This window comes from Pogona vitticeps, chromosome 2 (genome assembly GCF_051106095.1).
Source record: "Pogona vitticeps strain Pit_001003342236 chromosome 2, PviZW2.1, whole genome shotgun sequence".
Taxonomy (NCBI): Eukaryota; Metazoa; Chordata; class Lepidosauria; order Squamata; family Agamidae; genus Pogona; species Pogona vitticeps.
Window position 1 is genome coordinate 11,342,813 of NC_135784.1, and position 26,585 is coordinate 11,369,397.

General features: G+C 45.6%; 1 protein-coding gene across 19 annotated transcripts in view; it reads right to left on the reverse strand.

Moving 5' to 3' along the window:
• Window positions 1-26,585, reverse strand: part of LOC110071056 (uncharacterized) — a 157,237-nt gene that overhangs the window by 86,940 nt on the left and 43,712 nt on the right. For 2 of the 19 annotated variants that reach the window (XM_078387593.1, XM_078387616.1), the window contains exons 1-5: window positions 17,186-17,609; window positions 14,512-14,599; window positions 13,566-13,634; window positions 10,885-10,972; window positions 4,028-4,115 (exon numbers count right to left, since the gene is read on the reverse strand). The exons of 2 other annotated variants lie outside the window; for them this stretch is intronic. The gene's annotated coding sequence lies outside the window, so the exon portion shown is untranslated. 15 more of the 19 variants (XM_078387601.1, XM_078387618.1, XM_078387598.1 and 12 more) reach the window with 11 other exon arrangements.

Here is a 26,585-nt window from a genome sequence, read left to right on the forward strand (position 1 = left end):
TAAATGAGAAATTACATAAACTGAGGTGTACGTAAACCGAGATACTACTGTATGTTACAGATGTGGTCAAGTTATAGGTCCTTGCCTCCTGCAACCAAGTGCAGGCTAAGAAGACACAGGGAGTTCAGCTGCAGGGCGAGGAAGCCTGGGCCCCAGATACTGCCTCTCACGTCCTTTGAGGAGAGGTTTGGCAAGCTTGAAAGAAATGCCAGCTTGCAGTCAGGAAGCCAGCAGTGGGTTGGCGGATATCCTGTGTTTTGCAACGAGGTTCACATTCATGACAGCATACTGTAGCGGATAGCCCAGATGTCACCTGTCCGTCACTGCAGAACCTTGACGGGAGAGCCAATGGAGAGACAGGAAGGCAGGGCCAGAGGAGAGTTTGGTGGTCGGGAGAAAGGGAGAAGGGGTGCTGGAAGAGGGTTAGAGAGCTGGAGGCCTGGGAATTGGACCAGAAGGGTCAGAAATAGATAGAGAGGTAAAGAGTTATTTGAATGAACCAAATATTGTTTAATATATGTGATTCACTTCCTGTGATTTATACTGCAATTTCCAACTGCTTATTAACCCCACCCTGTTCAATAAACTGATTGTGTTTGGCAGCATAAGTGTCCAGTACTTAATTGATGTTAGGGAAACAACATCTGGTGGCAGCGTGAAGAGGAGGAAGGAGTGTGAGCCTTTATGAGATAAAACAGGGGCCACAAGGCTGAGCACCACACATACCTCTTGGGTAAAAGTCAGAGGTGTGTCCTCATTGCAAGGAGCTCTCCAGGAACTTAAGGAATGGGTTCGCTCCCTTGAGGGTGCAGACACAGGGAAGCAGAGGCAGAGAGGGAGGGACCATAGTGAGACCTCCAGGGACCTTCAGCCATCATCCCACCCATTAACAAGCAGCTCATCAGCTGCTGGAATTGGAAGTCTCTGAGCCGGAGGATGCCAATCTTCACAAGAGGAAAACCACACCCTCAAGGAGATCCCCTTCTTCAGTTGATGGGCCTGTACACAGTCACATTGAGGATACTCCTCATGGGGAGGAAATAGGGGGTTTCTGGTAGTGGGCAATTCGATCGTCAAGAAAACAGAGCGAGGGGTCTGAGATGGTTGTGAGGACCGCACAGCGACTCCCCTGCCTGGTGCAAAGGTTGCAGACTTTACGTCTCGTCTGGAGAGGCTTGTAAAGAGTGCTGCGGACAAAGTAGCACTGGGGGTGCATATCAGCACGAAAGAGACGGCGGTCCTGGAGGTCAAATTTCGGTTCTTAGGAAGGAAGCTCAAAGCCAGGACATCAAAGGCAGCGTTTTCAGATGTGCTACCGGCTCTACGCACAGGGCCAGCTAGGCAGGTGGAGCTCAGAGGTCTAAACACGTGGATGAGACGATGTTGTCAAGGGGAGAGGTTTAGATTAATTTGGCGCTCATTAATGTTTTGGGACAAGCCGGGCTTGTACAAGCAAGACAGGATTCACTTGAATTAACATGGAAACAGATTAACACTAAAAAGTAGGCAGAGAATATTTTAAACTGAATCCGGGAGGAAAGCCGACAAGAGCCGAGTGGTGTCCAATTCGGGACTCCACATTCCTGTGGACTGAGGGTGGAGAGGGTAGAGAACTACAAAGTGGTGATAGTGTAGGAATTAGGACTGGGAACGTGATGGGATGGGAATGTTGGTCCACTGGAGGGAAAAGCAAACAAGCAGCCCTTTTTGGGGGCCCCATACGCAGGTGCTTTTATGCAAGTGCCCAAAGGATCTAAGCAAAGGTGGGAGAGCTGGAAAATTTGGAGGGTAGATATTTATTTTATTTATTTATTTATTTATTTTATTTATATCCCGCCTATCTAATCAACCAAGATTACTCTAGGCGGCTTACAACGATAAACAACAACAATACGGTTAAATAAATCATACAAAGGAAAAATTACAACAAGATAAGGGAAAACTAAGGAGGAAAAGGAAGGGCGATCAGGAATTAATAAACGGGAAAGCCTGCCGGTACATCAAAGTTTTTAGTTGTTTTTTAAAAGTACCCAGTGAGGGAGCCGCGCGAATGTCAGGGGGAAGGTTATTCCAGAGGCGAGGAGCCACTGCCGAGAAGGCCCGATTTCTTGTTTTTTCTTTCCGGGCCTCCCTCGGCGTTAGGCTCCTCAGCCTCACCTCCTGACTCGCGCGAGTGACACGGGTAGAACTTGGTGGAAATAGGCGTTCCGCCAGGTATCGAGGCCCCAAGCCGTTTAGGGCTTTATAAGTAAGCATCAATACTTTGAAGTCGATGCGGAAACGGATGGGCAGCCAATGCAATGCGGCCAGGGTGGGCGAAATATGTTGGTACCTTTTCACACCACTGAGTAGTCTGGCCGCCGCATTCTGCACCACCTGTAATTTCCGCAGCAGCCTCAAAGGCAGCCCCACATAGAGCGCATTACAGTGGTCTAATCTTGAGATTACGAGCGCATGCACTAACGTAGTGAGCGCCCCCACCTCGAGATAGGGCCGCAGCTGGGCTATCCGCCTAAGATGGTAAAAGGCCGTTCGGACAACCGACGCCACCTGGGATTCCATGGTGAGCGCCGGGTCCAGATGGATCCCCAAGCTGCGGACCCCATCCTTGGCGGGGAGGGTCGCCCCCCCAAAAGTGAGGAAGTTTCCCAAACACCCGACTGTGGGAGCGCCCACCCTCAGTACCTCCGTCTTGTCCGGGTTCAGCCTCAGCCCGTTCTCCTGCATCCATTGCAGTACGGTCCCCAGGCAGCGCTGAAGGGACAGAACGGCATCTCCTGTGGTAGGTGGAAAGGAGATGTACAGCTGAGTATCATCAGCATACTGATGACACCGAGCTCCACATCCCCTGATGACCCCGCCCAGCGGCCTCATATAGATATTAAATAGCATTGGGGAGATAATCGACCCCTGTGGAACCCCACAGTTGAGACTCCACGGGGCCGAGACATTCTCCCCAAGCTGTACTCTCTGGGGGCGGTCCCCCAAGAAGGAACGGAGCCAGGCCAATGCCAGGCCACCAATTCCCAACTCGGAGAGCCTCCCCAGGAGGATACCGCGGTCAATGGTATCAAAGGCCGCTGAGATATCGAGGAGGACCAGCAGGGACACATTGCCCCTGTCGGCCTCCCTCAAGAGGTCATCACACAGGGCGACCAATGCCGTTTCTGTACCATGGCGCGGCCTGAAGCCCGACTGAAATGGATCCAGGGCATCTGTTTCATCCAGGTGCGCCTGAAGCTGGTCGGCCACCACCCTCTCAACCACCTTGCTTAGGAAAGAAACATTGACAGATTGATATAGTGGCCATCCCCTTCACGGATGGCTGACTTCTCGTGGTGAAGGGGTTTGAGTAATTCAGAGAAGCTATGGGCAATGCCCTGCAGGGACACCAAGACGGGCAGGTCATAGTGGAGAATTCTGACTAAACGCGATCCACGTGGAGCAGGAATTGGCAAGCCACTCCAATATCTTTGCCAATAAGACTCCATGAAGAGAAACAAAAGCCTAAAAGATATGATACTGGAAAATGAGCCCCTCAGGTCGTAAAGTGTCCAACATGCTACTGAGGAAGAGCGGAGGACAAGTACAAGTAGCTCCAGAGCTATTGAAGTTGTTGGGCCAAAGCCGAAAGGACGCTCAGCTGTGGTCGTGCCTGGAAGTAAAAGGAAAATCTGATGCTGGAAAGAAAAATACTGCATAGGAATCTGGAATGTAAGATCCATGAACCTTGGTAAGGTGGATGTGGTCAAACAGGAGATGGCAGGAATAAACATTGACATCCTGGGTTGGGGTGAGCAGGATTGAGATTTTTTCTAAGAAAATCCTACACCTAAATAAGATGAAAGAAAACCATCTCCCCAAACACCAACACTTTGCACATGTTCAAAGAGGAAGTGTGGTGTCGTGGACGGAGTACCAACTGGAAACCAGGGGACCTGAATTCAAATCCCTGCTGGGCCACGGAAACTGAGAGAAGAGAGTGGTTGGCAAGGCTACTTAAGCCACCCCTTGAAATCTCACTGACCTTGCAAATGTTGGAGGGATCTGGGATTTGGTTCTTCAGTTTTGGTCCTAAAAACAGCAAAGAGAATTCAGCTCAGTCTCACCCCTTCCTAGGAGAAAAGAAAAATAGAAAAGATCAGCCTGGGGGCTTCATGGATAAAGCAAATCAAAAACGTTTCCTTCCGGGATGTGCCTTCGTCATGTTTCTATTGAACAGATCTCCATCCCCAATTCTCTCTCTCATCTTCAGGCAGCAGAACACAAAAGCAGGCAGGCAGGCAGGCGGATCTTCCCTCTGACACATACAATGAAAGCAGCAGCATACAAGATGGAATGTCTCTCACTGTTTATTTGAAATATTTTTATCTTGCCTTTCTCTTTAAAAAAGACCCAAGATAGCTTATGTGCATCAGAAAAAGCCAATATTTAAAAGTGAAAAACTTCAAGACGAGAAGCATTAAAATGAATCAAACCCAAGCTGCACTAAAAATGGTAAACAAAATCAAGATCTAGAAAACACCAGACCCCGTGTGATGGAGTGGGCCGAGGGTTGCACCGGACCCTCTGTTGTCACTTGCCAAAGGCTGCTAAGAAAACCCCATAGTCAGGGGATATGAGGGCGTCAAATCCAATCAAATCAAGTTTATTGTCATTGCAAGTCTATACATAGTATACACATACAACAAAATTCACAGAGACACCCAGAGACCCACATACACACACGTAAAAATATCCTCAAACACTCCACACCCACATCTACACCACAGGCTGAGTAACACTGTCCAGCTGTTCACTACTGGTGGTCTTTAAGTTCATTATTAAGTGCAATTATAGCTCTGGGGACAGAACACAGCGACATGGATAGATTGAAAATATTTGTAAAAACTCCAGCTAATTCTGCAGCGCAGCCCCTAACATCTCATCCCATGATTCCATCTGGTCCAGCTGCCTTTCGAACGTTAATATTCTGGAAAGCGCGTCTCACACCTGTCAATGGTAGATTCTAGTGATTACTATAGAGAGTAGGTGTTGGAATTATTATTATATCTGTTTCCACCTCAAAACGGCTGAAAAATTCATCAAACTGCTCATCCAAATATCACTGCTGCTAAATAGACTGTTTTTGTTATTCCTCTTATAGACTGAGAATCGGTTGAGAACCAGGAAACAGAGAATTTTCAATGGGCAGTTTTCAAAATGGAGAGGGGGGAACAGCGGTGTGCCCCAGGGATCTGTCCTGGAATCGGTGCTTTTCAACCTGTTCATAAATTATCTGTAGACAGGGATAAGCAGTGAGGTAGACAAGTTTTCAGATAACACGAAGCTTTTCCAAGTGGAGAAGACCACAATGGATTGCGAAGAACTCCAGAAGGATCTCTCCAAAATAGGAGAATGGGCAGTAAAATGGCAAATACTTTTCAATATAAGAAAATTTAAGAAAATGTAAAGTAATGCACACTGGGGCATGAAATCAAATTTTTTTTTTCATGAGCTAATGGGTTCTGAATGGTCTGTGATGGATCAGGAAATAGATCTTGGTGTGCTGGTGGATAGCTCGATGGAAGTGTCCACCCAGTGTGTGGCAGCAGTGAATGAAGAAGGCCAATTCGATGGACCTAAGATCAACCTAAGGATCGTATTTCCTTATCAAGTGTGCTGTTTGTCTTTAGAACTGCTTGCAACAGGATGTGGTGACATCTGTCCTAGATGCCTTAAAAAGGGGGATTGGAGAGATTTTAGAAGAAAAGGGAATCACAGGTTACCAGCCATGATAGGTAAAGGTAAAGGTTCCCCTTGACAATTTCTGTCCAGTTGTGTCCAACTCTAGGGGGCGGTGCTCATCCCCGTTTCCAAGCCATAGAGCCAGCATTTTTCCGAAGACAATCTTCCGAGTCGCTAGGTTGGTGGGAGCTTGGACAACAGACGGATGCTCACTCTGTCACGTGGATTCGATCTTACAACTGCTTGGTCTTCTGACCCTGCAGCACAGGCATCTGCGGTTTAGCCAACAGCGCCACCCCGTCCCTCTCCCAGCCATGATGGGGAGGTATAATCTCAAGGTTTAAAAGAAAGGTACCTCAAAAGGAGTGGTGGCACTCAGGGTGGTGGCACTCAGGGTTAAACCGCAGAAGCCTCTGTTCTGCAAGGTCAGAAGACCAGCAGTCATAAGATCCAGGTAGATGTTTCTGAGTTGGTAAATTCCCTGAGGGCAAGTAAATGATGTATAAGGGCGATGTTCCTCTTTAATTAAAATCTGATAAAGCCCTCCTTTTATTCCAATCACAGAAATGTATTCAGTGTTTGCAACAATTTCTACCAACGCCTCAACATTGACTGTAATAAAATGTTTCACCACATTAGTTTCTCCCGGTGAATTCGAGAAGACGTTTTGGTGATTAGCTAACACAGGCTCCAATATCTGTCCTGGGCTAAATTGATCAATGCCTTCACCCCTGAATACCTGTATTGCTGAATTAGCTGTGCTATCAGGTTTGGTCACAAGAGGCCGCTGTTGCATCCAAGTTCCCTCGGGAGTACTCTGCATAGCCTCAGAAACAGTAACAGCATTCTCACCACTTCCTTGGAAAATAGGCTGTTGAAAATAAGAATGGTCCCAAACCTCTGCTTTTCTCTCTAAAGATCTTTCTGAGAAGATTAACTGTGGTACTGGGCCAAAGTTTCCAGACATGATTTCAGTCTCTGGAGAAACATCAGTACTTTGTAATCCCAAAAAGTTAGCGCTTCCCCCTTCATTGGTTGTGCTAGAAACAGTCTCACCATCTGACAGGTTCAAATGCAGCTTTCTATCTTTAATCAAGTTTACAGGATCAGTTCCATATTCACTTGTACTATTAAAACAGTGTGAAAGTTCATGCTGCAAGGTCTCTGTACAAATAACTCCTCCTGTAACATTACTCAACGTCTCTGGTAAAGGTACTTTATCTCCTTCGGTCTGTTTTGATGTGTTCTCTCCCGTCCTAATTAGTTCCCCCTTATGGAGCATTGCCTCCCTGCAAAGCTGCCAGGAAGAACAAGGAATGCCCTCCAACTTCACAGTATCTAATTTCACTGTTCTCTCTGGGCTGAGAGAATGGGGGCCGTTCAATTCCTCTGAGACAAGTGTGGGTATACTATTAACTGGACGGAGAACAGGCGAATACTCCGACCTAACTGACATAAGTTCTGGCACAGGATCAAACTGAGTCTCCAAATCATCATCTCGGTATTTTACTCCCCCTTGAACTTCTCCTGACCCCGCTGTTACTGGTTGTTTAGTCCCCTGGAGGTCTGCAAACTGTTTGTTCTGTACTGCTGTTGCTTCTAAGCTGATGTGAGAGCTCTCAGTCACAGTAATTGCGTTAAGGTTTTGGATAATCCCTTGCTCTCTTTCTTCTGGCAAACCCATAGTCTCATCCCGAATTATTTCAGAATTTCTCACCTGCCCTGTGCTCTGAAAAAGAGCTGAGTTGACTCCCAATGCATTGAAATTCTCTGGAGCACTGCAGTTTTCCCTTGGGTCGTCCGATGCTATTTCCCGGCGAACTTTCTCCTGCATTCCTCTCTCTGCGCGCGGCTCCCGGGTCTGTAAATCCTTTGGTTGGACGGGCGATAAATCGCTGTCTCCTCTGGAATGCTCCTTAGAATTCCACTGGGCCTCGTTAACTCTTTCCACACAAGCATCTTTCATCTCAGGGTCGCTCCCAATTGTTTGGAGCGTCTCGTTGCAGTAATCCCCAAAGGAACCCTGCTGAGCTTGGAAAAACCTTTGCATCAAGCCAGGTTCTGTGCTTAAAAAACGTTTTAGAAGTAAGTTTTCCTGATAAAGCTCACGTATCAGGCAATCTCTTTCCCTAATTTTCTGCTTGGCTTGCTCGAAAAATCCTGAAGCCACTTCCAAGATTCTGTCCACAGTTGCCGACTGTTTTTGCTCCCCCATCTTCTGCTGGCAATCTAGCCTTGGCTAGGTCAGCAATAAAAACAAACAAAACTCCAAAAAAAAAAAATTTAAAAATCTCCTCTGCACCTTCGACCAACTGCTGTCACCCTGCTATCCTAAGATAGGCGAGAGGACAAACAGCTGCCAAACCAAAATACTGAAAAATCCAAAAGGAAGAGAAAAGAAAAACTGTGACTACTCTGTGAACCCTAAAGTTACAGAGATGATCAATGACTGAGATGGGTGCAGATAGATATCCTAAGGCCATAGGGCATGACTCTAGGCCAAGCCAGATGCAGCTAGGTACTCCTGACAGATCCTAAGATCGTAGTGGGAGATCCAGATCTAGTCTGGAACACGGCCAGGTGCTCCGGCAAATCCTAAGATTATAGGAGTACGCTTCGGCCAAAACAAGCTGAATGCAAGTCCCAGATCAATGTAGCCAGAGTCATTTATGCAATCCTAAGATTGTGAAATGACCTGCTCAACTTGGGTGCTATTACAGAATGCAAGCACTCTAAAAATAAAGGACATGCATCTTGGAACTTCTTCACTACAACGTTGTAACAACCTGCACATGCCTACTGATTAAATCCAATTGTTTCCTAACAGTTTGCTTGTCCCACTGGGAATCTCTTTCTTAAAAGAGCACCCCAGATTCTAACACACATTACCACAGCCTGAAGATTTAACACCTCTCACCACAGCCTTTAGATCTAACTGCTGGCAAACAGCGTTTCTTAGGAAACTACTGTTTACACCCAGGGAAGCACCTAGCTCCTTGAAGCCTCAGTGTCCCACTGCAATCAAAACTTAGCTTGTGGATCAGAGTCACTCAAGCTGCCAGATAGAACAAAAATTGGTCATCCTGAGGTACTACAAAACCCAGCACGTGGTCCATCGCGCAGCTGCCACCATGCTCGAAAACACGGGTTCGAAAACACACGTGTAAGCTTGGACAGAGAGCAATCAGGAGTTTGCACATGCTAAAATGGGCTGAAAGAGTCCAATTCAGCTAGCCATGCTACAACACTCCTTCTCACAGGTCTGCCCACATAAGAACACCCTGGTACTCTCAGATATTATTGTGAAAAGGTCAAGTGGGCTTTGTAGTCCTTAGACTCAACTTGCACCACTGACAGGACTCTAAGTAAGCTAGGCCGAGGCAGCACTCTCAGATGACCCTATGGCAAGTGTACTGTTCAGGAAACCAAATGAGTTTTATAATCTTTATTTTATTAAAGAAAAAGCATGTTACTAGGTATCAAAGCCAAATTAAACCAAAACAAATAAACTAGCATTGTGCTGTTTAGTTACACAGATGTAGTGAGGCAAAGAAAACATGAAAAATATAACAGAGTTCAAAAACCTTACAAAACACAAAAAGACATTAAAAAGAATAAAAACAGTTCCAGTCTAGGAAATCATTAGTAAAAACAAAATAATCCAAGTAGGTTATAAAAAGGCTATAGTCCTCAGTGATACTATAGAATAAAAACCCCTAAACAAAAGTAAAAATCCATTATGTGTCCCATAGTCCTTAGAAAAGAAAAATCCAGTAAATATACCATAGTCCTTACAAATTTACAAGAGCATAGTCCATATGGAGTATTCCAAGAAAAGGAGTTCATAAAGAATATCCCATAGAACAGTCCATAGAAAATAGTCCATGCACAGTCCTTAGGAAAAATCCCATAAGTCCAAAAGTAATCCAGCAAAGCATAGGAACCAGTCCATGTAGGTAGGCCACCAGTCCCAAATGGCTGAAGAGTAGGTCACGAATGACTGAAAGGTCGGTCTTGGAAAGACAAAGTCCATAGGCAAAAAGTTCCTTTTTCAAGAGTAACTGGCAAAGGCTCATCGCACCTTCCCACGATGTCATCCAATCAGAGTTCGTTACTAGGCAAACAGTCCTGTTGCACCACATGACTTCCTTCCCATACGCATCAGATGTTATTTGGGTTTTCTGTGGTTTATCAAAGAGTCACAACAATTCCCATCTATCTAATCACACAGAGTCCTTTCTCAGGCCTTCAGAATAACATTCTCTCTGCTCGCCTAGAAAACAACTTGTCAGCATAGCACAGATACTATATACAAAGAAACAAGATGGAACCTCTCTGGCTTATTTCTTAATTACAAAACCCATATGCCTTAAAAGATTTTAACTCAAAAACCCATCTCATCACAGCCGGAAGGTGAAGGAACCATCACACAGCCAAGAAACCTTTCTACTAGGGTAAACAGAAAAGAAGAGGATGGAGCTGAAGGATAAGGAAACAGTGGAGGCAAACAGGAAAGAAGAAGAGAGAGAATGCAGAATGGAGGAACCTTCCCCCACGCAGGGGTGTGGAATTGCCTTCCCAGAGGAGACGACCGAAGGGGGAGAGTTGTGGACTGAGGAGACGCTGCCCCTCTTGCATTTGCTGGTGTCAGCCTCAAGGGAAGCCCCACAAAGAGAATTATGGTAGTCTATTCTTATGACTATCTGTGCGTGGACCAATCTGGGGAGTGACACTGAAGGAGAAGGTGAGAAAAGAAATGATGTTAAAGTTAATAAATTACAATGGTTTAAAGGAAAATTCAAAACTCCTGCTTGTCTGTTAAGGGGGAACAAGAAGGGAGACTTGAAGGGGAACCCCAGAAACCCCAAATCAGGATGACCAAGGTTTGCCTGTTATGAAGAGGACCGCCCTTGGAGTCTGAAGTTGGGGTGAGCAGGATTGAAATCTTAAAAAATAACACTTAAATAAGATGCAAAGAAAACCATACCATCAAATAGGAACACTCTGCACATGTTCAAAGAAGAAGTGTGGTGCTGTGAATGGAGTACCAGTCTGGAAACCAGGAGATCTGGATTCAAATCCCTGCTGGGTCGGGGAAATTGAGAGGAGTGTGTGTGTGGCAAGGCTACTTAAGCCACCTCTTGAAATCTCACTTACCTTGCAAATCCTGGAGGGATCTTGGATTTGGCTTTTTGTTTGTCGGCCCCAAATCAGCAAAGACAACTCAGCTCAGTCTCACCCCTTCCTAGAAGAAAAGGAAAAGAAAAACATCAGCCTGGAGACTTCATGGATAAATCAAATCAAAAATGTTTCCTTGCCGGATGTGCCTTCGTCATGTTGCTGTTGAACGAGGTCACATTCCCACCTCTCTCTCCTCTTCAGGCAGCAGAACGAGAGGAAGAGAAAGGGAGCGAACAAATAAACCACAGGAAGGAAGGAAGGAAGGAAGGAAGGAAGGAAGGAAGGAAGGAAGGAAGGAAGGAAGGAAGGAAGGAAGGAAGGAAGGAAGGAAGGAAGGAAGGAAGGAAGGGAGGGAGGGAGGGAAGGCAGGAAGGAAGGAAGGAGGGAGGGAGGGAAGGAAGGCAGGAAGGAAGGAAGGAAGGAAGGCAGGAAGGAAGGAAGGAGGGAGGGAGGGAAGGAAGGCAGGAAGGAAGGAAGGAAGGCAGGAAGGAAGGAAGGAAGGAGCATCTATTGCTGGGCTCGGAGATAAAAGCTCCCCCCGTCCCAGTGAGGTGGGGGCAACAGCAGGGAACCAGAGAGCAACAGGACCTGCGATGAAAGCACCAGCAGACAACAGTGTATTTTACCCACTATTTATTTAAAATATTTTTACCCCACCTTTCTCCTTTAAAATGGCCCAAGACAACTTATGTAAATTTTTAAAACACAAAGTCAACATCTAGAAAACACCAGAGCCTGCATGATGTAGTGGACTGACAGTTGAACCATGCCCTCTGTTCTCATGGGAGCATTTGTTATTTTTGTCCCATCAAGGATGTCAACAAAGGGGGCGTCTCTAAAGGGGAAGCTCCACCTTTGTGCCCTCTGTGCCCAGTGTCCTGTGTCTTGGGGGGATGCTGCCAACACAAGGGAGGCACAGTTCAGATCTCAGGACTTTTCTGGCATGTTGTCTTCCAACCCCCAACCTTGCTTAGGCTTCGCTCTTCCCTCTGAGCTCACTCTAAACCTCGTAGGGGTTGGAAAGGTGGCAACTGAGGGTGTGAGTCTTGGTGTCAGCTGTCCTTGCTGTAAAAGAAAGCATTTCGAGACGGCTTCATTTTAAATGGACCCTTCAGAGGCACTGCAAAAAACCTGCCAGGAGAGGGAACGCCCCAGAAGGAGAGGCTGGGTTGCCTTCCGGTCCTTCTTTCCTCCTGCCCTCCATGTGGAAATGACCGGAGTTCCTTCGGCCTCTTTCCAAAGCACCCTTCACTCCACCCAATGAAGAGCCATGAATTGGAGGCAGGAGGGAGAATCCCTAGGAAGGAGAGGCAGGTCTTTTGCACAGCCGATGGCCCTGAATTGTGCCTTCACGACCCAAAGACCAGAAGTTTTTTTTTTCCTTGCGGGAAGAACAACGCCCACCAGGAGACCCTTCCTGGGGAGATCTCCCTTTCAGCCTCTGCTAGGAAACATCCCAAGAAGGAAAATTCCACCACCTTCTCTCTCCTGTTTCTCTCCTGCCTCCCTTTCAGAAAAAGTTGAGAAGCAACACAAGGTTTGGGGGCGGAGTCGTCCTGCAGTTGATCCTCATTTCAGGATCTGGTCTTGAGATGGATTCGATTAGCCCTCCTCTCTGCCACTTAATGCAGGAATACAGTGGTGCCTCGCATAACGTTTGCTTCGTTTAACGTTTTTTTTCGCTTAACGTTTATTTTTTCAGAGTCAGATTGTGCTTCGTATAACATTTTTCCCTATGGGCGATTTTCACATAGCGATTTTGGGACCATGCTTCGCTTAACGGGTTTTTTTAGGTCCCCTGCTTCACTTAACGATGTTCATTTTTTCAATTACAAAAGTGTCTTATCATGTTGAAAAACGGTTTTAAATGCTTGGAATCATTAGTGCACCTTCTAAACTGTGTGCATACTTAATTTGGCGTTGATCTGACTTTTCGTTAATTTTTTGTGAATTTTTTTCTCCCCCATAGGAAACAATGGAGCTGTCAGATTTTGACAGCTGTCAAAAGTTGGGGGGAAAAATTCACCATAAATTAACGAAAAGTCAGATCAAAGCCAAATTAACTTTTGCATCCGTTTTAGAGGGTGCAGAAGCTAATCCAAGCATTTAAAACCATTTTTGACCCTTTTATGACACACTTAAATTTGCAAAAATTGACTTCGCAAAGCCATTGAAATGTATTGAGTCGGCTTCAATACATTCCAATGGAGGAAACATTGTATCGTTTAACAATGTTTCCTATGGGTTTTTTCGCTTAAGGATGCCAATCCGTGCCTATTGGAACGGATTAACCGGTTTCCAATGCATTCCTATGGGAAATGGCGTTTCGCATAAAGTTTTTTTCGCATAAGGTTTTTTTTTTTGGAACCAATTAAAAACGTTATGCGAGGCACCACTGTACACACACACACACACACACACACACACAGAGAGAGAGAGAGAGAGAGAGAGAGAGAGAGAGAGAGAGAGAGAGTGCATAAGAACAAGAGGTCTCGCACATGTTCCCCCTCAGAAGGAAGGTGCAAGGAGGACCCCCTGCCTCGTAAGCCCCATTTTGCCTGATTGACCTACAAGTCCTCCACTTCCCCCCTATCTGCGCGTGGGCCAATAATGGGGAATGATATTAAAGGAGAAGGTGGGAACAGAAATGACATTACCTGTTGTGACTGACAGGTCAGGAACCACTCTTGTCCATCACAATGGAACCTTGATTCAGGAGCCAATGACTGTACAGAAGAGGCGGGATGAAGGAAATATAAAGAGAATGGATGACAGTTAAAGAACAGTTAGAGTTAGAGAAATGAGTTAGCAGTTAGAGAGGACTTCAGTGAGGGATGAAGTAGGAACCTCAGTTAGAGAAAAGAAGTTAGGTAGTTAGGACCAGTCTTGTGTTCGGGAAGAGTAATAAAGAAATCGGGAATAAGAAAAGAAATGAATAAATACTTTTTTACATTAACAAATATAAATGTTACTAAAGCACCGTTGATTGCATGAATAAAATAAGAACCTCCCTGATTTACTTTACATGATTTACTTCTGATCATTTTAATAAACCTTGTTTAATTGAATCACACTGATTGAAGAGTCCTATTTGATAGAGTGAGGAATATCTCCTCTGGTAGCAGCGGGAAAGGCTGAAAAATAACTGTCACATCCAAAAGTGAACCTGGGTTATGTGGAGAAACAAACAGGGGAACTGGGTTCATGACACCTGTTAATCAATTATCATAGGACTCTGAAGTACAGATGGAGGGCGTAAAGCAAAATTCCCAGTGTGGCTTGTCTGTTCAGGGGGGAAAACCCCACACTGCAAATTAGGATGACCAAGGTTTGCCTCTTATCAAGAGGACCTGCCCTTGGTGAGCATGGGGTTGGGGTGAGCAGGATCGAGATCATTTAAAAAAAAACACACAACCTAAATAATGTGCAAAGCAAACCAAACACCACCACTCAGCACATCTTCAGACAGGTAGCGTGGTGATGTGGATGAGTACCAGACTGGAAACCAGGAGACCAGGATTCAAATCTCTGCTGGGCCAGGGAAACTGAGAGGAGAGAGTGTGTGGCACGGCTGCTTAAGCCACCTCTTGAAATCTCGCTTACCTTGCAAATGTTGGAGGGATCTGGGATTTGGTTATTGGTTTTTGGGTCCAAAAACAGCAAAGAGCAATCAGCTGAGTCTCACCCCTTCCTAGGAGAAAAGAAAAAGAAAAAACATCAGCCTGGAGGCTTTCTGGATAAAGCAAATCAAAAACGTTTCCTGCTAGAATGTGCCTTCGTCATGTTTCTATTGAACGGGGCTACATCCCCATCTCTCTCTCTCTTCTTCAGGCAGCAGAACAAGACAAACACAAAAGCAGGCAGGCAGGCGTATCTTCTCTCTGACACACGTGATGAAAGCAGCAGCATACAAGATGGGATGTCTCTCACTGTTTATTTAAAATATTTTTAATCTTGCCTTTCTCATTAAAAAAGACCCAAGATAGCTTACGTGCATCAGAAAAAGGCAATATTTTAAAGTGAAAAACAGCAAGGCAACAAACATTAAAATGAATCAAAGAAAAATTAGTTTTATTCCTGGTCTGGGGAGTAGAAAATTTTATTCTACATATGATGTTCTTAGCCACGTTACTATTCTTTGAGATTTGTCTTAAGTCAAAAGGAAGTGTCTCCCTTAAGTCAAAAGTCTCCCACTATTTATTTAGAATATTTGTACTTTGCCTTTCTCATTAAAAAGGACCCAAGGCAGGTTATGTACATTATTAAAAACTATGTAAGCTGCCCCAAGTAGACGCTGTCTACAGGGGTGGGGTAAAAATCAAATAAATCAAATAAATCAATAAAATTCAAAGGCAACATTTAAAAGTAAAAAACTGTAAGTCTGGAAATCTTAAAAAGAATCAAACCAATGCTACACTAAAAATGGTAAACATAATCAACACCTAGAAAACACCAGAGCCCATCGCTGTGAAGTAGCGGACCGAGGGCTGGACCAGGCCTTCTGTTCTCACAGGACCCTTCCTCAAGGATCCCAAAGCAGGGTGTATATCCAAAGGGGCTCCTCGGCCTCCGTGCCCTCCATGCCAAGGGCCCTGTGTTGTGGGGTTGCCAACCCAAGGCGGGCAGAGTTCAGGTCTCAGGACTTTTCTGGTGTGTTGTCTTCCAACCCCCAACCTTGCTTAGGCTTCGCTCTTCGAGCTCACTAAAAAACCTCACAGGGGCTTGGAAGGCAGCAACCGAGGGTATGTGTGTGTGTGGTGTGTGTGTGTTGGTTTCCCCTTGTGTAAAGCAAAGCGTTTCGCCATCCCTTGGTCTGGAACCACCAACCCTTCGGGACCCAAAGAGGAGACCAGTTTTGGACCTGCGGGAAGAAGAACATCCACCAGGAGACCCTTCCAGATAAGATCTCCCCTTTCAACCTCCATTTTGAAAGATCCCAAGGAGGAAAGTCCACCCCCTTCTCTCTCTCCTGCTTTCTCTCCCGCCTGCCTTTCCGGGAAAAGACTGTGTGTTCACACAAGCAACACAACAGCACTCTTCCCCCCCCCCTTGCAGGTGATCCTCAGCTCAGGATCTGGTCTTGAGGGATCCGGGATCCGGTTACTTCTCCTCCCTGCCAGATCATCCAGGAAAACACACAAACACACACACAGGATGATGAAGCCCTAGGGCCTTGCAGGGGCGTCGGTCTCCCTTCCTTTGGGGGTGAGATCTGGACTCCAGAGATCCTCTCCCCCCCCTCCGAACCCCCTTTCCTGCACGAAGGTCGAGCAGCGCAAACCACAACGAGGCAACACCGGCAACGCCCGGAGAAGAAGCACCCCCCCTTTCCCGGACACGGGTCGGGAACTGGCCCTCGCTGCAAATCTCACCCCCGGATCTGCCCCCCCCTTTCCAGCGCCCACCTCCGTCCAGGTCCCGATCCGGGATTCGCCCCAAAAGCACCGCTTCTCTCCTCCAGGCGCCTTTCTTGGGCCGAAGGGGAAGAGGCAGGCGCAGCGATCCCCGCCTCTTCTGGCTCCCGTTCGAAGGGCGTCCAGGGGAGGGGCTCTTCCTTCGCCTTCGTAGCTCTATGTTCCTTCCCTTCCCCTTCTTCAACGAACTCTGTGTGTGTGTGTGTGTGTGTGTGTGTGTCTTTGTGTGTTTGTTTGTGATTGTGTGAAGGGCAGGAAGGCTCGAAAATAAAATGGCCGAGTGTGGAGCTTCTCCGGGCTGCCCAAGTTCTCCGTCACCAAAGTCTGTTCACAGATAAGGGAAGAGAGAAAACTTCCATGTTTTTCAATGACGAAAGACTTAGTGACTAGGTCACCAATCATCTTTCCTGTTTCACAGCAGCACAACATTGTGTTTTATGCAGTCTTTTACACACTTAACTTTGTGATACACAACAAACTGTCAATTACATTTCCCTATACAGCTCTGGTTGTTCAAAGGGTTTACTTTCTTCACTCCTTTGAAAACCACAAACCTTTGGAGACTTTACAGGTTTACTTTCTAACATCCCATATTTTTCTAGCAGTTGTTCAATTTTGCTTTTCTGTGAGTGAGAGAAAAATTACCATCAGGATCCCTTTTGATTTCCGTCCCTAAAAACTGAATTACATTCCCCAAACCTTTTACTTCAAAGTATTTTTCTGTGTGTTTTTCAAGTTCTTCGCTTCGCTTTTCAGTTTTATATATGAGAAGAATCTCACCTACATAAATTACACAAAATACAAACCTTTGGCCATTTTGTTTTATTCTCACCTTCCCGACCTGCCCCCCCTCCAGGGCCCACCTCCGTCCAGGTCCCGATCCAGGAGGCGGCCCAAAAGCCCCGCTTCTCTCCTCCAGGCGCCTTTCTTGGGCCGAAGGGGAAGAGGCAGGCGCTGCAGGATCCCCGCTTCTTCCGGCTCCCGTTGAAAGGGCGTCCAAGGGGAGGGGCTCTTCCTTCGCCTTCGTAGCTCTATGTTCCTCCTGTAATGATATGGGTTTATGTAGTTTAGATCTTGTACTGAAGATGGGTTATGTAGTAGTGAACAATGAAATCTGGCTTGCATTTCGTTTCTCTGTGTGAATGATTTCTGCAATGCTGACAGTATTTTTCTAGAAGGCTGGGAATGTTTTTCTGAAAGGCCTGAGAAAATATTCCTAAGATAAGGAGGATGGAATTTGTTATGGCGTAGTTGCAGATGGACTATGTAAATAACACCTGTTATTTATGTGAAGAAAACAGAGCTTGGAATGGAGACGATAAAGAGGGACTGTTTACCTGACTTCATAATTTGATTGGTTGTCATCGTGAGAAAGGGGAGATAAGGGATGTGCCAGCAAAGCTAGAAAAAGGAACTTTTTCTCTATGGACATGACTCCAATTGATGCCATCCTATACCATTCGATGGATATTATTCTAAGGGATACTTTACAATGGATACTACATAATGGACAAGGGCTTCTTGGGCCTTTTTGGAGCATTGGGCCTTTGGGTCTCTGATCTTGATTCTTTATTCCTTATTGTGGATTATTATTCATTTTACACTGGACCTTCTTGGATTCTTTTGAATTACCTATGGATTACTGTGAAGGTTCAGTCAGCCCCCCCCTCTTTTCCCCCATTGACGGACGGGATGCTTCAGTATATAACAAAGGATTAGTTTTTATTAAATGTGGTAAAGGAACATCAACATCAGATAACTCAATGACTTTGTTCTCTTGTATCGACAACGGGTCGAACAAGGGCTTCGCAAATAATTCTTCCATCGGTTTAACACTGTCCACCCCCCAAGGTCGTTCTAACACCAAATTGGACCCAGGGTGTTCGTCTTCCCCTTTCTCTTCAGGGGTTAGTAACGGTAACGTTTCTTCATCTCCCAACCACCCCCATACTGGGGGTTCGTCAGGTGCCAAGGTCCGGGTAACAGCCGACCTTCTTCAGCTCCTCCAGAAGCCATGATCTCCGAGCTTCTTGCTCGCACTGCACTCTCTCCTTTTCCTCCCGTATTTTACGCCTCCACTCTTTCGTCTCGGACTCCCCCCAATAAGAGGGTTTAGGCAGTAGTCCTTGCCGGCGCCTTCGCTCGGCTTCTTCTTGGGGAACGCTCACTTGTTCCCATTTCCCAGTATCGGGGTCTTGTAGCCAGATCTTTTCCCAACCACCCAGTATCGGACCCCTGGCCCCTCTTATATCTCCCATTCCCACCTCAATTACCGGTTGCACCATTCCTGCCCTTTTTCCTTCCATCTGAGTTGCTACACTTAAGCCTTTCACTCCCCTCTCTAACTCCTGCAAGACTTCTGCTTCTTGTTTCCAACCCTGTTCCCGTATTCTATCTTCCAGCTCCTTGGTATCCACCGCCTGATCTCTCTTCTTGATCAGTGGTTCTTAACGTGGGCAATAATGCCCCTCAGGGGGCGATTTCATTTTTCAGTGGGGCGGTAGAACAAAAAGGGGCGGCATGGAGGCGATGGAGCAGAAGGGGGGGCGGTAGAGGGGCGCTGGAGCAAGCCAAACATGTGAAGGTGGCTGCAGCCAGGGTGCTGGCAGTGGATCCGGTGCTGCCGCTGCCAGACAATCCCACTCTTTCTTCCTGCCACATCTTGCCTTTCTCCCTTAGGGGAGCACTGAATGTGGATTGGGTGGAAGGAAAGGGTCTCTTGGGTCCCTGCCTTTGCCCAGTGAAGCTCTGCCTCGTATCCAGGTGGGGAGGGAGAGATGAGCCCTATTTGTCCGTCCTGCCTTCCCACCCACCTTCCTGCCCGTTGCAAGGGAAGTGCGGAGAGAAACAGGACGGTTTGGGGTGGCGTAGCATCTCTTTGGGTGGGATCGCAAATGCACTGCATTGAATTCAATCATTGAATTTAAGTGTTTTAATAAATAAATAAATAAATAAATAAATAAATAAATAAATAAATAAATAAATAAATAAATAAATAAATAAATAAATAAATAGGATATCATAGCTGCGGGGAGGGGGGCGATGATAACTTCCTCAATGGCTCAAGGGGGTGTTTCTTTCAATAAGGTTAAGAGCCACTGTTCTTGATTACTGAAGGGGTGGGGCTAGTCTCCATAGCCCTATTGATTGATCAGAGTGGCGGCGCTCCCCAAAATGCCTCCTGACTGCGGCTTGCGGTGTCACAATTACCTATGGATTACCTTATTCTTTTTCCTATGGATTACTTTTTACCTTTTCCATGTGGATTACTTTTGGACTATTTTTTAAAAAATGGAATTTTTCCAGACCTGCTTGCTTGCTGAAGAAGGACTTTGCAAGATGTATGGATTTTTAGAAGAAGGGGGGCCTTTGCCTTATTGCCTTCCCTTAAATAACTTTTCATATATTTTTATTGGCTTTTTGTGGTTTTTTCATATTCTCACTGTTTTTATATTTTTATGGATTTATTGCTTCATTTCTATTTTGTAACCAGTTTTGAAAATGCTTCTTTTGCTTACCGTACTTATGCTGAACTGACTTTTCTTCATGGAATTGTCTATTTTCTTTAATAAAACAATGATTATTCAAATCAATTGGTCTTTTGAATAGTAAACTGTTATGGTGTCACCTGAATGGCAATTTAAAACATTAAATTGGTCACATTATGCTACTGAGTCCTGACATATTGAGCATATTGAGTCCAAGGACTACAAAGCTCATATGTGTGACTTTTTGGTTTTCCTAAGGTACAGAAGTGTTCTTATTAGGGCAGACTTGTAAGCAGGATTTTGTCACAGGCCTTGACTGGGTAACCAGGACTCTACTCAGTTAATTAAAGGGTGTGCAAATTCCTAATTACTCTCTGTCCGACCTGTCAAGCGTCCTCTTGGGGAGCTGATCACTGACACCTCCCCCTTCCCCCTCCTGCATGAACAGGGCGGGGGGGGGAAGCAGGAGAGAAGAGAAATGACGTCACATCAGCTTCTTCCATCATCTGCCTGCACAGCAGGACTCTCAACTTTGCCCTCATTCATTCCAGCTGCTCTGTTTGGCCTTTACCACACATCTCTCTCTCTTTTTTCGTGAATAGAATTCCAAACACATTCCAAGGTCAAAGCCTCTTCCTTCAGGGTCCTCCTCAGCCCAGCACAAGACCAGTTTGGTGAAAGAAATATCAGGAGGGCCTTGATTGGGCCCTTTGATCCTGGCTGCTGGACTTCTTCTCCACTGAATCAGGAGGACATCCAGAGGCCAGGACTCACCTGCCCGAGAAGCCCAACTTTCCCCACTTCTAGTGGAACAAAATCCTCAGACAAGACAGAGTTCCCGTCAGCAAAGTCTGTCAGAGGCACCAAAGTTAAGGTAGGGCATAATATTCATGTCTTAGTTGTTGAAAATGTGTTTATTCCTTACATGCATCTCTATACTGCTGACGTGGTGCTTAGCACTCCTCTCAGTGTTTTACCGCAGCATAATATATCACGATCATCTAAACACACAACGTGGAACACTTCAAATTTGTTTTCCATTATTTTGAATTCTATCTCCAAAAGTAGTTCACATTCTTTCGAGCTCTGCTTTGGGAAATGCAGATCTTTCTAAGACATCTAGGGAATGACATCAAAATAGTAAAATTCTAATTTACCTTTTATATAAAATTGAAAACAGTAATAGCTCACAAACCTAGCAAGCTCAATCACAGGGGAAGCTGGTGGGGGACAGAGTGATTTCCCCCCCTTCTCAATGAATGCGCTCTGTCCTGCTTGGTTGCTGATTATGCTGATTACATGACCCCTTCGTGTTTCTTTTAGCCCAAGATGTGGCATTTTTCCTACCCCCACAGATCAGGTTGGCTGCTTTCCTCTTTTTCATCCCTACCTTTATTTATCCCATTTCTCCTCCTCGGACAGAATCATGAACTCTCTTCTCTAACCTTTATACTTGGTCTCACACCCTTTTTCCTGACACCCTCCTCCCCAGTGTACACGTGGGTATGAACTGCAAGGTAAATTTACATAATGAAGAGTTACAAGAATAATTATGTTTAATTACAGATGTTTAAGAATGATTATACTTTAGGGCAAACAGTTTTTATCCTCTTCTGCCATTACAAAATAATGTAGTGTATTTGGGCCAAATACAACATGAAATGTTTCAGAGTTGTTACATTTGCTCAAGGAATTGTGGAAATCCTCATTCTAGGCAGGGCTAAATATCCCTTACTGATCATTCACAGCACTCTTGTTGTTTAGTCATTTAGTCGTGTCTGACTCTTCGTGATCCCATGGACCAGAGCACGCCAGGCCCTCCTGTCTTCCACTGCCTTCTGGAGCTAGGCCAAATTCATGTTGGTCACTTCGATGACAGTGTCCAACCAACTCGTCCTCTGTCGTCCCCTTCTCCTCTTGCCCTCGCACATTCCTAACATCAGGGTCTTTTCCAGGGGGTCTTCTCTCAGTAACTACCATTTCCCAATATTGTTTAAGGGGAAAAACTGTCATGCTTTATAACAGTTTCATGTTTTAAAACTGGAATACATTTGTAATGTATAGACGACTCTTCAAAGTGGAGAAGCTAAGCTTGGGGGGGGCTTTTAATGTCTTGTTTGTCAGTTGGTGGGTTGGGACTCAATACGAGGTAAAAGAGTCACAAAAGCATCTCTACCATGATGTGGATCAGTGGTTCCCAGTCTTGGGTAGCCCAGGTGTTCTTGGACTGCGACTCCCAGAAACCCTAGTCAGCAGAAGTCATTGTGAAGCTTTCTGGGAGTTGCAGTCCAAGAACACCTGGGTTACCCAAGGCTGGAAACCAATGATCTAGATATATGCTAAACAACTAAGAACTGGATCTGCAATGGCATGCTTGGGGCGAAGGCAGCTCCTTCAGTCAGGACTAAGTCTGCCTCTGCTGTTAGATGAAGCGATGCAACCCGGATGTATAGCAGATGCTGGGAGACAGCAATAGCAGTAATTGGCTGCTCTTGCTAAGCCTTGTAGTTGAAAGAGGATGCTGTGTGTGCTAGGCCTGTCTGTTCTCCTAAACAGGGTGGCTGCTGTCAGGGGTGAAGGACAATTTTATCTGATTGCCAGCATTTAGCTGACAGTCCAGTCATCTCCCGAATGGAGACGAGGGCATTGATTTGTCCTGAAAGGTTGGAGTTGGCTTTGCGCGGGACTCCAGGAACGTAGCTCTTACCCCTCCTGGTCTTGACAGGCAGGAACGCTCACCTTCTCTGGGCCCCTGAAAGCTTCCAGCACCTCTGGACTCCCTCAGGACCCACAAGTCACTCGCCAGTGACTCACACACTTTCTTCAGCAGCAGAAACGTGCTGGACGCAGAACTTGTGTCAAGTATTTGTGGGGTGCGCTGAGCAAAGCAGGGGCACCACCAGCCTCCAAGGTCCTCTCAGAGAAGAAAAATACAAGGCATCAGCTTCTTCTTCGAAGCTTACATTGCAGTATGTAGAGTCTTTTTACAACGTGCTCCAACATCATGTCCTCCAGGAAATCTCCACACTCGCCACGCCACGTCTGTCTCTCTCTGTAGGATCGTAGTAGAGGTAACCAATCAGGTAACCTTAATCTCATCCCAGGTGAACTCTTATGAATCACCTCAGCCTTCTGCCTCATCAGCAGGCCTCAGTTTGAGGCCCAGCTGCACAAGATGGCTGATAAACAACTTCCTTTATCCATCCAGCCTACAATGTCAGTCTTCTATTACAATCCTCGTAATTTCCTGAGATGATTTCTGACTTTATCTTCAACGGTAATCTGATGTTGGGTTCCATTGTATGTCATATGGTAGGAAAAAAAATCACACCCATCTCTCACCTCTAAAATGCAATGTGAAACAGGCCAGAATGAGATTGGGGTTATTGGCTGACAGAGTAATGCTTCCCTACAGGGAACCTAGCCAGACATCTTGAGATGAACAGGGAGAATCTTGGAATGAAAAGTAAGAGAAGTCACTAAAGATGTTTCATTCAGATTAAAGTCCTTAAACTCCATCTTTATTATCCCTTTTCCACATTTCCCCCCCCTTTTTTTTCTGCATGCAGATTTTGGGGAGGAAAGCCAATATCAAAAGCCACATGATGTTTTACTGAAGAAACACAAGTACAACGGGGGAAGACAACCATTTTGGGGCAAAGAGAACAGCAAAGATGCAAGAGTCAGCTGTCCCAAAGGGAAAGAAGGCAAGCTTCTGCTTCTCAGGGTGCTGGAGTCCTTCAGCATTTGGTTCTAGACTGTCATGAAAGAAAAGGGAAGAATAAATGTTCAGTCCCTGCAAAAGGTTTCGGCTCTAAAAATGCATTAAATAGACATTTCAGAACCCACACAGGACAGAAACTGTACAATTGTGTTGAATGTGGGAAGAACTATACTTGTCAAATCAACCTCAGTCTGCATTTAAAATCCCAGAAACAATTGAACCTCCAGAAATATGAAGAGCATGGAATACTTCCTGTCAGCTGTCAGCCATCGGACATTCATGCTCAAGTTCTTCTGCCTAGGAAATGTAGCCCTTTCTACCTTCTTCATGGCTGTTCTTGATGTTTAGTCATTAAGTTGTGTCCAACTTTTTGTGACCCCAAGGACCAGAATACACCAGGCCCTCCTGTCTTCCTCTGCCTCCCGGAGTTGGGTCAAATTCATGTTGCTGGCTTCGATGACACTCTCCAGCCATCTCGTCCTCTGTCGTCCCCTTCTCCCCTTCACAATTTCCAAACATCAGGGTCTTTTCCAGGGAGTCTTCTCTTCTCATGAGATGGCCAAAGTATTGCAGCCTCAGCTTCAGGATGTGTCCTTCCAGTGAGCACTCAGGGTTGATTTCCTGCAGGATAGGTTTGTTCTCCTTGCAGTCCAGGGGACTCTCAGGAGTTTACTCCAGCACCACAATTCAAAAGCATCAATTGTTCGGCAGTCATTGTGGGGAACAACAGCCATTCTTTGTGGCCTCCATAGATCTCACCAAGGCCTTTGATTTGATTAGCAGGGATGGCCTTTTTAAAATACTTCCCAAGATTGCATATCCACCTCGACTCCTATTAACATCATGAGGTCCTTTCATGAGGGGATGAAGGGCACCATAGTTTTTGATAGCCCAACATCAAATTCCTTTGACAACCAAAGCGGTTGATTTCCTTCAAAAAGGAATAGGTTTATTCTCTTTGCAGTCCAGGGGACACTCAAGAGTCTCCTCCAGCTCCACATCAGGTACTCTCAAGAGTCTCCTGAAGCAAAACATCAGCTAAATTAGTTAGTTGCAAATAGCAGTAATCCTTTGTTTACTTTCCAGTAAACAGTTTGAGGAGTTCCTCTTTTTTCGCGGGAATAAATATTGGAGTCTCTTCATGTGTCCTTAACTTTTTATTAAGTTTAATATCCAGAGTGTCCACACCAATTTCAATAGCATCAATTGTGCCAACATTTAATGGGGACTCAGTCCAAGATAACATTAACTCTTTGTTTAACTTTTCTTCATTTACCGGGGGGGGGGGGATGGTCTAAACCGCTCCTGGTCGGCAGGCTTCCTCAAGGGAGCGCTCCGAACTTCACAAAGCATCCTTCAGTGTGGTTGCACTCCCAGATCAAAATCCTGTTCCTTAGTGTCATAAGGTGCACTCGAGGAGACCCATTGAATCCTTGGGGAATTCAGTGAGTCAGATCATCCAAAAATTCCAAGTTCCAGCCTTGGGAGCTGTAGCGAAATAGAGGCTACAAAGAGAGAGAGACCGTTTTAGTGGTAGCATCCTCGCATTGCATTTCTAAGGGAACTGGGTGTTAGAAGTGCTCACAATCCTGTTCAACAAACTGCCATCAGACAACCACGAATTCAAGCTGCTCTCCTTTTTTAAAATCACTTTTGCAAAAGTGGGTGTCCTAACCAGGTAGGCACACCGACCAAGACAGAGAGCTCGATGTTTCTTCCCTCTTCCCGGCCACAGGGTCCCTCCCTTGTTTCCCAAGTAGCAGGTATTCCAAACTGTGCAACTGCCCAAAACCCATCATATGAAGTCCCACTCCTGTTTACATTTCCCACTCCCTTCTTTATTTAGACTCCAGACTCTTTATTTATTTTTACCATTTTTGGTCTGTGTTCCTCTTTTCCCAACCCCTCCCATCCTCTTTCTTACGGTTTGTTCCTCTTCTCCTTGGCTCAGTTACTTACAATAGGATCCCCTTATCCGTTTCCTCCTATCTACTTCCTCAAGATTTCCTCAAAAATCCCTCAAGTCAGCGGGATCATTAATTAAGAGTATATAATCATTATTTGCAATAGTAGCATTTTTCAATCATGTTCTCCTTGAAAAAACAGAATCTACCTGCTCTCTATCTTAAGGGGAATTTCCTGACATTGATCACTATAGTCGTCATCATCATCATCATCATCATCATCATCATCATGTGCCATCAAGTCAATTGTGATTAATGCGGGAGTCCTTCTGAAGGGGTTTTGCTTGTCAAGTGTCAGTTTAGAACAATGCATCCCAACCTTGCGTCACCAGATGTTTCTGGACTACAACTCGCAGAAATCTCGGCCAACACAGGGAGTGGTGAAGGCTTCTGGCAGTTTCAGTCCAGGAAGATCTGGGGACCCCTGGTTCAGAACCCCTGGTTTAGAAAGAGAGGGAATGCTGGTCCAGAAAAAGAGCTTCCCTCCTTGGAACAGTAAGTGAGCCCTTTTGAACACTTTAATCTTGGAAACAGAAAGCCACCCAGAAGGGCAAATCCTGAGGGTGATCCTCCAATCTTTGTCCTTATATTGTGTCTGCAATGACTTTCTCTGAGCCTTTTAGGAGGGAAAGACTTTGAAATAGACCAGGAGCATGCTCTTGATGTTTGCTTCCTGACACTTGTCGCTCCTTTATTGTGTCTGATCTAAAATCTCAGATCTTTGTGCAGATGACTGTGTGCTGATTGAGAAAACAGCTGCACAAACTCCAGAACACAGCCGAAGAGCCCGAAAAACCCACAACAACCATTTATCAGAGACTTAGGGTTTTTGTTCGGACTAGATCAATTGGAAACCTCTTTAATCTCTCTAGATTGAAAGCGAAGACCAAAGGCCAGCTGAAATGCATGTGGGACTTCCTCTTCCCCGATGATGCAGCTGTTGTTGCCCATTCTGCTGAAGACCTCCAACAACTTATGAATCGTTTTAGCAAGGCCTGCCAAGACTTTAAATTAACAATCAGCCTGAAGAAAACACAAGTCATGGGGCAGGGTGTGGACTCACCTTCCTCTATTACCATTTCTATTC